Below are 13599 nucleotides of genomic sequence, written 5' to 3'. Positions count from 1 at the left end.
GGCTGTTCACAGGGAGGGGTGATTAGTCAGGTTGGGGGCTGTTCACAGAAAGGGGGATTAGTTAGGGTGGGGGCTGTTCACAGGGAGGGTATTAGTCAGGGTGGGGGCTGTTCACAGGGAGGGGGATAAGTCAGGGTGGGGCTGTTCACAGGGAGGGGATTAGTCAGGGTGGGGGCTGTTCACAGGGAGGGGGGATTAGTCAGGGTGGGGGCTGTTCACAGGGAAGGGGTTAGTCAGAGTGGGGGCTGTTCACAGGGAGGGGGATTAGTCAGGGTGGGGGCTGTTCACAGGGAGGGGGGATTAGTCAGGGTGGGGCCTGTTCTCAGAGAGGGGATTTGTCAGGGTGGGGGCTGTTCACAGGGAGGGGGGATTAGTCAGGGTGGGGCCTGTTCTCAGAGAGGGGATTAGTCAGGGTGGGGGCTGTTCACAGGGAGGGGGGTTAGTCAGGGTGGGGCTGTTCACAGGGAGGGGGGATTAGTCAGGGTGGGGCCTGTTCTCAGAGAGGGGATTAGTCAGGGTGGGGGCTGTTCACAGGGAGGGGGGATTAGTCAGGGTGGGGCCTGTTCTCAGAGAGGGGATTAGTCAGGGTGGGGGCTGTTCACAGGGAGGGGGATTAGTCAGGGTGGGGGCTGTTCACAGGGAGGGGGGGGGTTAGTCAGGGTGCGGGCTGTTCATAGGGAGGGGGGATTACTCAGGGTGGGGGCTGTTCACAGGGAGGGAGTTTGTCAGGGTGGGGGCTGTTCACAGGGAGAGGGAATTATCAGGGTGGGGGCTGTTCACAGGGTGGGGGGGGGTTAGTCAGGTTGGGGGCTGTTCACAGGGAGGGGGGATTAGTCAGGATGGGGGCTGTTCACAGGGAGGGGGGATTAATCAGGGTGGGGGCTGTTCACAGGGAGGGGGGATTAGTCAGGGTGGGGGCTGATTACAGGGAGGGGGGATTAGTCAGGGTCGGGGCTGTTCACAGGAAGGGGATTAGTCAGGTCGGGGCTGTTCACAGGGAGGGGGGATTAGTCAGGGTGGGGGCTGTTCACAGGGAGGGGATTAGTCAGGGTGGGGGCTGTTCACAGGGAGGGGGTTAGTCAGGGTGGGGGCTGTTCACAGGGAGGGGGTTAATCAGGGTGGGGGCTGTTCACATGGTGGGGGGTTCGTCAGGTTGGGGGCTGTTCACGGAGAGGGAATTATCAGGGTGGAGGCTGTTCACAGGGAGGCGGGGATTAGTCAGGGTGGGGGCTGTTCACAGGGAGGGGGGGTTAGTCAGGGTGGAGGCTGTTCACAGGGAGGCGGGGATTAGTCAGGGTGGGGGCTGTTCACAGGGAGGGGGGATTAGTCAGGGTGGGGGCTGTTCACAGGGAGGGGGTTAGTCAGGGTGGGGGCTGTTCACAGGGAGGGGGATTAGTCAGGGTGGGGGCTGTTCACAGGGAGGGGGGATTAGTCAGGGTGGGGGCTGTTCACAGGGAGGGTATTAGTCAGGGTGGGGCTGTTCACAGGGAGGGGGATTAGTCCGGTTGGGGGCTGTTCACAGGGAGGGGATTAGTCAGGGTGGGGCTGTTCACAGGGAGGGGGGATTAGTCAGGGTGGGGGCTGTTCACAGGGAGGGGGATTAGTCAGGGTGAGGGCTGTTCACAGGGAGGGGATTAGTCAGTGGGGGGGGGCTGTTCACAGGGAGGGGGGATTAGATGGGTTGGGGGCTGTTCAAAGGGAGGGGAGTTAGTCGGGGTGGGGGCTGTTCCAGGGAGGGGTGATTAGTCAGGGTGGGTGCTGTTCACAGGGAGGGGGGATTACTCAGGGTGGGGGCTGTTCACAGGGAGGGGGGATTAGTCAGGGTGGGGGCTGTTCACAGGGAGGGGGTTAGTCAGGGTGGGGGCTGTTCACAGGGAGGGGATTACTCAGGGTGGGGGCTGTTAACAGGGAGGGGGAGTTGGTCAGGTTGGGGGCTATTCACAGGGAGAGGGAATTATCAGGGTGGGGGCTGTTGACAGGGTGGGGGGTGTTAGTCAGGGTGGGGGCTGTTCACAGAAAGGGGGGATTAGTCAGGGTGGGGGCTGTTCACGGAGAGGGAATTAGTCAGGGTGGGGGCTGTTTACAGGGAGGGGGGATTAGTCAGGGTCGGGGATGTTCACAGGGAGGGGATTAGTCAGGGTGGGGGCTGTTCACAGGGAGGCGGGGATTAGTCAGGGTGGGGGCTGTTCACAGGGAGGCGGGGATTAGTCAGGGTGGGGGCTGTTCACAGGGAGGGGATTAGTCAGGGTGGGGGCTGTTCACAGGGAGGGGGGGATAAGTCAGGATGGGGGCTGTTCACGGAGCGGGAATTATCAGGGTGGGGGCTGTTCACAGGGAGGGGGGATAAGTCAGGATGGGGCTGTTCACAGGGAGGGGATTAGTCAGGGTGGGGCCTGTTCACAGGGAGGGGGTATTAGTCAGGGTGGGGGCTGTTCACAGGGAGGCGGGGATTAGTCAGGGTGGGTGCTATTCACAGGGAGAGGGGATTAGTCAGGGTGGGGGCTGTTCACAGGTAGGGGGGGTTAGTCAGGGTGGGGGCTGTTCACAGGGAGGGGGATTAGTCAGGGTAGGGGCTGTTCACAGGGAGGGGGATGAGTCAGTGTGGGGGTGTTCACAGGGGGGTATTTAGAACTTAGAATTTAGAACAGTGCAGCACAGAACAGGCCCTTCAGCCCTCGATGTTAGTCAGGGTGGGGGATGTTCACAGGGAGGGGGTTAGTCAGGGTGGGGGATGTTCACAGGGAGGGGGTTAGTCAGGGTGGGGGCCGAGCAATGATCACCCTACTCAAACTCAAGTATATACCCTATACCCGTAACCCAACAACTCCTCCTTAACCTTACTTTTTTTTTTTAGGACACTACGGGCAATTTAGCATGGCCAATCCACCTAACCCCGCACATCTTTGGACTGTGGGAGGAAACCGGAGCACCCGGAGGAAACCCACGCACACACGGGGTGGACGTGCAGACTCCGCACAGACAGTGACCCAGCCGGGAATCGAACCTGGGACCCTGGAGCTGTGAAGCATTGATGCTAACCGCTATGCTACCATGCTGCCCAAAAGGGGATTAGTTAGGGTGGGGGCTGTTACCAGGGTGGGGGGGGGGGGGTTAGTCAGGGTGGGGGCTGGTCACAGTGCGGGGGAATTAGTCAGGGTGGGGGCTGTTCACAGTTAGGGGGGATTAGTCAGGGTGGGGGCTGTTCACAGGGAGGGGGTTAGTCAGTGTGGGGGCTGTTCACAGGGAGGCGGGGATTAGTCAGGGTGGAGGCTATTAACAGAGTGGGGGGGGGTTAGTCACGGTGGGGGCTGGCCACAGGGAGGGGGTTAGTCAGTGTGGGGGCTGTTCACAGGGAGGGTATTAGTTAGGGTGGGTCTGTTCACAGGGAGGGGGGATTAGTCAGGGTGGAGGCTGTTCACAGGTAGATGGATTAGTCAGGGTGGAGGCTGTTCACAGGGAGGGGGGATTAGTCAGGGTGGGGGCTGTTCACAGGTGTGGTGGTATGAATGTGAGCACTGCCATTGGTGCAGAGCATGGGTTTCCCATTGGCTCTGGCTGGTCATGTGCCTCTCATCCGAATGGCTGGGACTAGTCTGTGACTGCTCACCAATTGGTCGAGAGGCAAGTAGACCCCGCCTCTGAGGCGGTGTATAAGTACCCTGAGTTCCCGACGGTCGGCCTTACTCTATAATCGACCACCGGGCTAACAACTAGCTGATTAAAGCCACAGTTTGGATCCTAATCGTGTCTTGAATCCAATTTGTGGTACATAAATTTAATCAGCTAGAATTTTGGAATGGAGATACGCATCAAGCCTGACTGGCTCCGCACCAGCCCACAGGCTGCAAATGCGTCTGCAATCTTTAAACACTGGCAGGCGTGTTTTAACAGTTACCTGCCGACTGCAGCCAGCAAGCCCACCAAGGAGCAGAAACTCCACATCCTCCACTCATGTGTGGGCACGGCGGTATACTCAATGATTGAGGACGAAAGCGATTATAATGCGGCCATGGAGATTCTCAAAGGATACTTTCCCAGCCGGTCAACGAAGTATATGCCCGGCATCTCCTGACGGCTAGACAACAGTTCCCTGGTGAGTCACTCGACGAGTTTTACCAGGCCCTCACAGCTCTAGGGAGAACATGCGTATGTCTCTAAGTGTCGGCGACTGAGCACATGGAGCTTTTAATTAGAGACGATTACGTTGCTGGCATGCAGTCCCCTTCTATCTGCCAATGATTGCTGGAGAAGAACACCCTCAGCCGAGCTGAGGCACGGACCCTTGCAACCTCCCTGGATGCTGCTGACCTGAATGCCCGAGCATACGCTCCCGGCCGCGCAGCAACCCCCTGGACATCATGGCATGCGCCACCCCCGTCCTCCGCGGACCCGACCCCCCGCAAGCCTGCGCTACGGGTCACTCCGACAAACTAGCGGGGCCCCGTTGCTATTTGTGTGGTCTCTCCCGGCACCCCCACCCGTGCTGCCCGGCCCGCTCCGCTCTGTGTAAGAGCTGCGGGAAGAAGGGCCAATACGCGGTGGTCTGCCAGACCAAGTCGGTCGCTGCTGTTCCATGCCATGACCGCGGATCCCCCCAGGGCCCCACGCTGCGCACCATGGGCCATGGGTGCCGCCATCTTGGGGCCCCGGCTCCACGTGCGGGTCCTGGGTGCCACCATCTTGGGGCCCCGACTCCACTTGCGGGCCATGGGCGCCGCCATCTTGGGCCAACACGGAAGGCCCTGCAAGCGATTACTCTGCCACTGAGGATGATCTGGAACTCTCACCATGACTGGCTTCCATCAAACTCGACCAGTCACGACCATGCACGCTCGCCAAGACTACGACAATGGTTCAGTACAACGGACACAAAACGGGGTGCCTGCTGGACTCTGGGAGAACGGAAAGTTTAATCCACCGCAACACGGTAAAACGCTGCGCGCTCCCCATCCACCCAGTTAAACATAAGATTGAATTGGCCTCGGGTTCGCACTCCGTCCAAATCACCGGGTGCTGCATAGCGGACCTCACGGTCCAGGGGAGGGTCTTCAAAAACATCAAACTTCTCATCCTCCCCCGTCTATGCGCTCCGGCACTCTTGGGCCTGGATTTCCAGTGCAACCTGCAGAGCTTGACATTTCAATTCGGCGGCCCTATTCCTCCTCTTACTGTTTTCAGCCTCGTGTCCCTAAAAGTGGACCCCCCTTCCTTAGGACATAGAACATTACAGCGCATTATGGGCCCTTCGGCCCTCGATGTTGCGCCGACAGGCGAAACCATCTGAGACCTATCTGACCTACACTATTCCATTTTCATCCATATGTCTATCCAGTGACCACTTAAATGCCCTTAAAGTTGGCGAGTCTACTACTGTTGCAGGCAGGGCGTTCCACACCCCTACTACTCTCTGAGTAAAGAAACTGCCTCTGACATCTGTCCTATATCTGCCAGCCCTCAATTTAAAGCTATGTCCCCTCGTGTTGGTCATCACCATCTGAGGAAAAAGACTCTCACTGTCCACCCTATCTAACCCTCTGACTATCTTATATGTCTCTATTAAGTCACCTCTCAGCCTTATCCTCTCTAACGAAAACAACCTGAAGTCCCTGAGCCTTTCCTCGTAAGACCTTCCCTCCATACCAGGCAACATCCTTGTAAATCTCCTCTGAACCCTTTCCAAAGCTTCCACATCCTTCCTATAATGTGGTGACCAGAACTGCATGCAGTACTCCAGGTGTGGCCGCACCAGAGTTATGTACAGCTGCAGCATGACCTTGTGGCTCCGAAACTCAATCCCCCTGCTGATAAAGGCTAGCACACCATATGCCTTCTTAACAGCCCTATTAACCTGGGTGGCAACTTTCAGGGATTTATGTACCTGGATGCCGAGATCTCTCTGTTCATCTACACAACCAGAATCTTGCCATTAGCCCAGTACTCTGCATTCCTGTTACTCCTTCCAAAGAGAACCACCTCACACTTTTCCACATTAAACTCCATCTGCCACCTCTCAGCCCAGCTCTGCAGCTTATCTATGTCCCTCTGTATCCTATAACACCCTTCATCACTATCCACAACTCCACCGTCCTTCGTGTCATCTGCAAATTTACTAACCCATCCTTCTACACCCTCTTCCAGGTCATTTATAAAATTGAAAAAACAGCAGTGGCCCCAAAACAGATCCTTGCAGTACACCACTAGTAACTGAACTCCAGGATGAACATTTGCCATCAAGCACCTGTCTTCTTTCAGCTTCTTTCAGCTGTTTGCTAATCTCACCCCAGATTGTAAACCTGTCGCCACGAGGAGCAGACGATACAGTGCCCAGGACCGGACCTTCATCGGGTCCGAGGTCCAGAGGCTCCTTAAGGAAGGAGTTATTGATGCCAGCAACAGTCCCTGGCAAGCCCAAGTGCTGGTAGTTCGGACTGGGGAGAAAAACCGGATGGTCATCGATTACAGTCAGACCATCAACAGGTTAACGCAGCTGGACGCGTATCCTCTCCCCCGTATTTCCGACCTGGTTAACAGGATCGCGAAATACAAGGTCTTGTCCACGGTGGACCTTAAATCCGCCTACCACCAGCTCCCCATCCGCGCAAGTGACCGAAAGTACACTGCGTTTGAGGTAGATGGGCGCCTCTACCACTTCCTCAGGGTTCCTTTCGGCGTCACAAATGGAGTCTCGGTCTTCCAACGGGAGATGGACCGAATGGTCGACAAGCACGGTTTACGGGCCACCTTCCCGTATCTCGATAACGTCGCCATCTGTGGCCACGACCAGCAAGACCACGACACCAACCTCCAAAAATTTCACCGAACCACAAAACTCCTTAATTTAACTTAAGGAGCCCGCCCTCTCATCCAGTCCACCTCCTTTCCCCTGTCGATGGAGGCCTGCCAGGCCTTTAGCCACATCAAAGCGGATATCGCAAAGGCCACGATGCATGCTATCGACGAGTCCCTCCCATTCCAGGTCGAGAGCGACGCGTCTGACGTAGCTCTGGCGGCCACCCTGAACCAAGCGGGCAGACCCGTGGCCTTCTTTTCACGAACCCTCCACGCTTCCGAAATCCGCCACTCCTCGGTGGAAAAGGAGGCACTGGCCATAGTCGAAGCTGTGCGATATTGGAGGCACTATCTGGCCGGCAGGAGGTTTACCCTCCTCACAGACCAACGGTCAGTGGCCTTCATGTTCGACAATGCACAGAGGGGTAAGATCAGGAACAACAAGATCTTGCGGTGGCGGATTGAGTTGTCCACGTACAACTACAATATCTTGTATCGAACTGGGAAGCTCAACGAGCCTCCCGATGCCCTATCCCGCGGTACCTGCGCCAGCGCGCAGATTGACCGCCTCCGCTCCCTCCACACGGACCTCGGCCATCCAGGAGTCACCCGTTTCTACCATTTTATTAAGACCCGCAACCTGCCGTACTCCGATGAGGAAGTCAGGACAGTCACCAGGGACTGCCACGTCTGCGCCGAGTGCAAACTGCACTTCTACCGCCCTGAACGAGCGCATCTGATCAAGGCATCCCGCCCCTTCGAACGTCTCAGTATAGACTTCAAGGGTCCCCTCCCCTCCAACAACCGTAACACATTTCTTGAGTGTTATCGACGAATACTACCGCTTCCCTTTCGCCATTCCCTGTCCCGACATGACCACAACAACCGTCATAAAGGCCCTCCTATCCATCTTCTCCCTGTTCGGTTACCCCGCGTACATCCACAGCGACCGGGGGTCCTCCTTTATGAGTGACGAACTGCGTCAATTGCTGCTCAGCAAGGGCATAGCCTGTAGCAGGACGGCCAGATATAACCCCCGGGGTAACGGTCAGGTCGAGCGGAAGAATGGCACCATTTGGAAGACCATCCTGCTGGCCCTACGGTCCAGAGATCTCCCTTTCCCCCGTTGGCAAGAAGTCATCGCCGACGCCCTTTACTCAATCCGGTCTCTCCTCTGTACCACCACTAATTAAACACCTCATGAATGTCTTCTTGTTTTCCCCAGGATGTCGTCCTCAGGATCCCGTCTCCCGACCTGGTTGGCCACCCCCGGGCCCATACTGCTCCGGAAGCATGTGCGGGTGCACAGGTCCGACCCGTTGGTTGAGCGAGTCCACTTACTCCACGCCAACCCGCAACATGCAAACAGTCGGCAGGATACAGTCTCGCTTCGGGACATGGCACCCGCCGGCGTGCGGCCTTCTCCCCTACATCAACACCCCCCCCAACCCCAATTCCCCCCAGTGCCCCCCCCCCCCGCACCCCCACGACCCAGCGCACATGCCCCCTCTCCGCCGATTACAGCGTCTCCACCACATCTACGACCGACGCTCCCGGAGGAAAGGACGACCATCGGCCCGACGTCACAGGTTCCACTGCGTCAGTCCACCAGAACACCACGGGCACCCGACAGGCTGATCGTGTCCATCTGATGCGACTATGGGACATTTTGGACTTTGTTGTTATTCTGTTGCACCTTAAGTTAGTAGTAGTAGTATTGTTTTTTTTTTGCCACGAGCCAGTTGGCTGCCCACCTTTCTCCATTTTTGCTGCTCATACCACCAGTCCTCGGACCCCCTCCCCCCCACTCTCTCTCTTCCACTTACAGCCTCCCCCCCCGCCTTCTTTCTCCACAAGGGGTGAATGTGGTGGTATGAATGTGAGCACTGCTATTGGTGCAGAGCATGGCTTTCCCTTTGGCTCTGGCAGGTCATGTGCCTCTCGTCCGATTGGCTGGGACTAGTCATGTGACTTTTCACCAATTGGTCGAGAGGCAAGTAGACCCCGCCTCTGAGGTGGGGTATAAGTACCCAGAGTTCCCTGCGGTTGGCCTTACTCTGTAGTCGACGACCGGGCTAGCAAATAGCTGATTAAAGCCACAGTGCGGATCCTAATCGTGTCTTGAATCCAATTGCTGGTACATCAACAGGGAGGGGGGATTAATGAGGGTGTGGGCTGTTCACAGGGAGGGGGGATTAGTCAGGGTGGGGATTGTTCACCAGGGGGAGAGTTAGTCAGGGTGGGGGCTGTTCACAGGGTGGGGGATTAGTCAGGGTGGGGGCTGTTCACAGGGTGGGGGGATTAGTCAGGGTGGGGGCTGTTCACAGGGAGGGGGGATTAGTCAGGGTGGGGGCTGTTCACAGGGAGGGGGGATTCTTCAGTGTGGGGGCTGTTCACAGGGAGGGGATTAGTCAGGGTGGGGGCTGTTCACAAGGAGGGGGATTAATCAGGGTGGGGGCTGTTCACATGGAGGGGGGATTAGTCAGGGTGGGGGCTTTTCACAAGGAGGGGGATTAATCAGGGTGGGGGCTTTTCACAGGGAGGGGGGATTAGTCAGGGTGGGGGCTGTTCACAAGGAGGGGGATTAATCAGGGTGGGGGCTGTTCACAGGGAGGGGGAATTAGTCAGGGTGGGGGCTGTTCACAGGGAGGGGGGGTTAGTCAGGGTGGGGGCTGTTCACAGGGAGGGGGGATTAGTCAGGGTGGGGGCAGTTCACAGGGAGGGGGGATTAGTCAGGGTGGGGGCTGTTCACAGGAAGGGGATTAGTCAGGGTGGGGGCTGTTCACAGGGAGGGGGGGTTAGTCAGGGTGGGGGCTGTTCACAGGGAGGGGGATTAGTCAGGGTGGGGGCTGTTCACAGGGAGGGGATTAGTCAGGGTGGGGGCTGTTAACAGGGAGGGGATTAGTCAGGGTGGGGGCTGTTCACAGGGAGGGGGGGGTTAGTCAGGGTGGGGGCTGTTCACAGGGAGGGGGGATTAGTCAGGGTGGAGGCTGTTCACAGGGAGGGGGATTAGTCAGGGTGGGGGCTGTTCACAGGGAGGGGGGATTAGTCGGGGTGGGGGCTGTTCACAGGGAGGGGGGGTTAGTCAGGGTGGGGGCTCTTCACAGGGAGGGGATTAGTCAGGGTGGGGGCTGTTCACAGGGAGGGGGGGTTAGTCAGGGTGGGGGCTGTTCACAGGGAGGGGATTAGTCAGGGTGGGGGCTGTTCACAGGGAGGGGGGATTAGTCAGGGTGGGTGCTGTTCACAGGGAGGGGGATTAGTCAGGGTGAGGGCTGTTCACAGGGAGGGGATTAGTCAAGGTCAAGCTGCCACATCTTGTGGGGCAGCGGAGGGGAAGACGGCAACCACGCATGCGCGGGTTTGAGCCGTCATCCGTCGTGATGTCAGCCACGCATGTGCGGGTTGGAGCCGGCCAACCCGCGCATGCGCGGCTGACGACATTAGGCGCGCCGGCCGCGTCATTCTCGGTGCGCCGGTCCTTGACGCCAGCGACAAGGTCATGCGGCTGTGATTTACCGCACGGCCCTCCTAGCCCCCGGCGGGGGGCAGGGGGGGGGGAGAATAGGGGGCAAGGGGAGGCCTCCGACGCTGTTGTGAACCTCTCCGTGTTTCACGACGGCGCGGGTCTTGCGGAGAATTCTGCCCTATATCTTTCAGCAGCGCTTACAGGGTAAGCATGAATCTTTCCAGTCCTTTATCACCCACGTCCGTGTCCTTGCGCAGTCCTGTAACTACGGGTCCACCTCTGACTCCATGATACGCGACCAGACAGTTTACGATGTACAGTCGGAGCCCCTTCGCCAGCAGCTTCTTAAGGTCAAGCAGCTCACCCTGTCAACTGCCATTGAGACCTGCGTGTTCCATGAGCATGCCTCCACGCGATATTCCCGCATGCAGGCCACTGAAACGGCATGTCAACTGCTTGATTACAACAGTAATGCCATTGCTGCCAGTGGCTCACGCTAACTCAAGGTGATGCATCGCGCTCACACAGCTGTGCTATCCTTCGAGATCATTGCCTCCTCGAAAGCCTCCTTGCTTGGCGCGCAGGCACGTAAGCTGCTGAACTTGGTGCAGAGGGTTCACTCTCTCTCTCCCAGCGACGTGTCTGCCTCTCCTGACACCGACGCCAGGGTGCAACTCGACTCCATCATCAAACATTACCGCAATGTCTTTGAGGGCGTGGGCACGCTCCCTTATACATACAAGATTCTACTCAAGCCAAATGCCACGCCTGTGGTACACACACCTCGCAGGGTCCCAGCGCCCCTTAAGGACCACCTCAAGCAACAGCTCCAAGACCTTCAGGACCAAGGGTTGATATCCAGAGTCATGGAACCGACTGACTGGGTGAGTTCCATGGTCTGTGTGAAGAATCCGTCCGGGGAGTTAAGGATCTGCATAGATCCTAAGGACATTAATCGGAACATCATGTGGGAGCACTACCGGATTCCCAAACGTGAGGAACTCACGTGTGAAATGGCTCACACCAAACTCTTCACAAAACCCGACCCCTCAAAAGGCTTCTGGCAAATCCAGCTGGATGAATCGAGCAGAAAGCTGTGTACATTCAATCTGCCCTTTGGCAGATACTGCTACAACCAAATGCCATTCGCATCATCTCGGCGTCCAAAGTATTTCACAGAATAATGGAACCGATGATGGAGGGAATCGAAGGTGTCCGTGTCTACGTCGATGACATAATAATCTGGTCCACCACCCCGCAGGAGCACATCAGCCGCCTCAAGCGTGTTTTCAAATGCATACACGAGCATGGCCTCTGCCTCAATAAAGCCAAATGCTCTTTTGGTCAGTCAGACATCAAATTCCTGGGTGACCACATTTCCCATTTGGGTGTGCGGCCGGATGAGGACAGAATTGCTGCAATCATTGCCATGAAAGCGCCTGAGGACAAGAAATCAGTCCTCCGGTTTTTGGGAATGGTAAATTTCCTAGGAAAGTTCATTCCCAACCTCGCCTCGCAAACCACGGCTCTCAGGAACCTAGTCAGGAAGACAACGGACTTCCAGTGGCTCCCTGCCCACAAGCTGGAGTGGAGGGAACTGAAGGCCAAGGTGTCCACGGCCCCAGTTCTGGCCTTTTTCCATCCGGCAAAGGAAACAAAAATCTCTACGGACACCAGTCAGTCTGGCATTGGAGCCGTACTTCTGCAGCGTGATGAGGCCTCGTCATGGGCCCCCGTAGCCGTGCTTCTGCAGCGTGATGAGGCCTCGTCATGGGCCCCCGTAGCCGAGCTTCTGCAGCGTGATGAGGCCTCGACATGGGCCCCCGTAGCCGTGCTCCTGCAGCGTGATGAGGCCTCGTCATGGGCCCCCGTAGCCGTGCTTCTGCAGCGTGATGAGGCCTCGTCATGGGCGCCTGTTGTCCGTGCTTCTGCAGCGTGATGAGGCCTCGTCATGGGCCCCCGTAGCCGTGCTTCTGCAGCGTGATGAGGCCTCGTCATGGGCCCCCGTAGCCGTGCTTCTGCAGCGTGATGAGGCCTCGTCATGGGCCCCCGTAGCCGTGCTACTGCAGCGTGATGAGGCCTCGTCATGGGCCCCCGTAGCCGTGCTACTGCATGGTGTCAGGAGTGGGCAGTATGGCACATGGGCTTCACCGCCTCAGCCCGCTACTGACATAGAATCATAGAATCCATACAGTGCAAAAGAAGACCATTCGGCACAACAAACATGTACTGACCCTCCGAAGGCTCACTCATCTGCCCTCTACTGGAATATTGGGTCCGATGGAGCAACTCTGCCCTCCAATTCCAACCCCTGATTTCCGCTCTCCCTCTCATGAGTGGGGTGCAGGATTGGAGGGTCAGCGCAGACTCGGTGGGCCGAATGGCCACCTTCTGCATTGCACGGGTTTCGATGGAAACATTTATAATCACAGTATTTATTCAATTGGGATAAATATTGGCTCGCAGCTTACAGGCTTACAGGCCGCGTGGCCTAATGGATAAAGCGTCTGACTTCGGTGAATTTGATGATGATATCAGAAGATTGCAGGTTCGAGTCCTGCCGCAGTCGTTTTATACAGAAACCCGGTGGAACCTGTTGACAGCCGAGTTTTTCCTCCTCAGCTCAAAGTTCCACCTTTCCATCCGAACATTGCATGGCTTTTATTGGAATATAATTTCTTGTAACATTGTTCATTCAAGTCGCTTTCATCCTAGTATTTTGTTTAGCCTCTGATGAATCCACAGCATCAGTTTGACTTGGATAAAGTGTAGAATAAAATATTATGTATCAATCGGAGCAATAAGATTCTGCGGAGGAAATTCTAATATAGTCAGGAAGACAGACAGCCATAGAGCCAAAGATATTTGTAGCATGGAAACAGCCCTTCAGCCAAGCTTGTTAATTCCGCCCAGTTTCTATCACTAAACTAGTCCCACTTGCCCGCATTTGGCCCATATCCATCTATACCCACCCTCACCATGTAACATTCTCACTGATTTTTAAAAGACAAAATGATACCCGCCCCTCCCACTGCCTCTGGCAGTCCGTTCCAGATGCTCCTCATTACCTTATTTATGCTCCTCGGTATTTCATAGACCTCTATGACATCAGCCGAAACCTCCTACGCTCCAGGAAAAAAAGTCCCAGGCGATCCAGCCTCCACGTTTCACTCAGATCATCAAGTCCTGGTAGCGTCCTTGTAAATCATTTCCACACTCTTTCTAGTTTAACAATATCCTTCCGAAAATAGGCTGACCAGAACTGAACACAATATTTCACGTTTGGTCTTACCAATGTCTTGTACAACTTCAACAAGACATCCTAACTCTTGTATTCAATATTC

At 56.3% G+C, this 13599-nt stretch overlaps 1 protein-coding gene and 1 non-coding gene across 2 annotated transcripts in view; both read left to right on the top strand.

Moving 5' to 3' along the window:
• Nucleotides 1-13599, top strand: part of LOC119959009 — a 478444-nt gene that overhangs the window by 390413 nt on the left and 74432 nt on the right. The gene's annotated exons all lie outside the window — the stretch shown is intronic.
• trnar-ucg lies at nucleotides 12736-12824 on the top strand. Its single transcript is given in 2 exon segments — nucleotides 12736-12772; nucleotides 12789-12824. It is a non-coding gene; the product is annotated as a tRNA-Arg (tRNA).

This window comes from Scyliorhinus canicula, chromosome 31 (genome assembly GCF_902713615.1).
Source record: "Scyliorhinus canicula chromosome 31, sScyCan1.1, whole genome shotgun sequence".
NCBI classification, from domain to species: domain Eukaryota; kingdom Metazoa; phylum Chordata; class Chondrichthyes; order Carcharhiniformes; family Scyliorhinidae; genus Scyliorhinus; species Scyliorhinus canicula.
The sequence above is the reverse complement of the archived record's forward strand: the minus strand, read 5'-3'. Positions and strand labels throughout refer to the sequence as shown.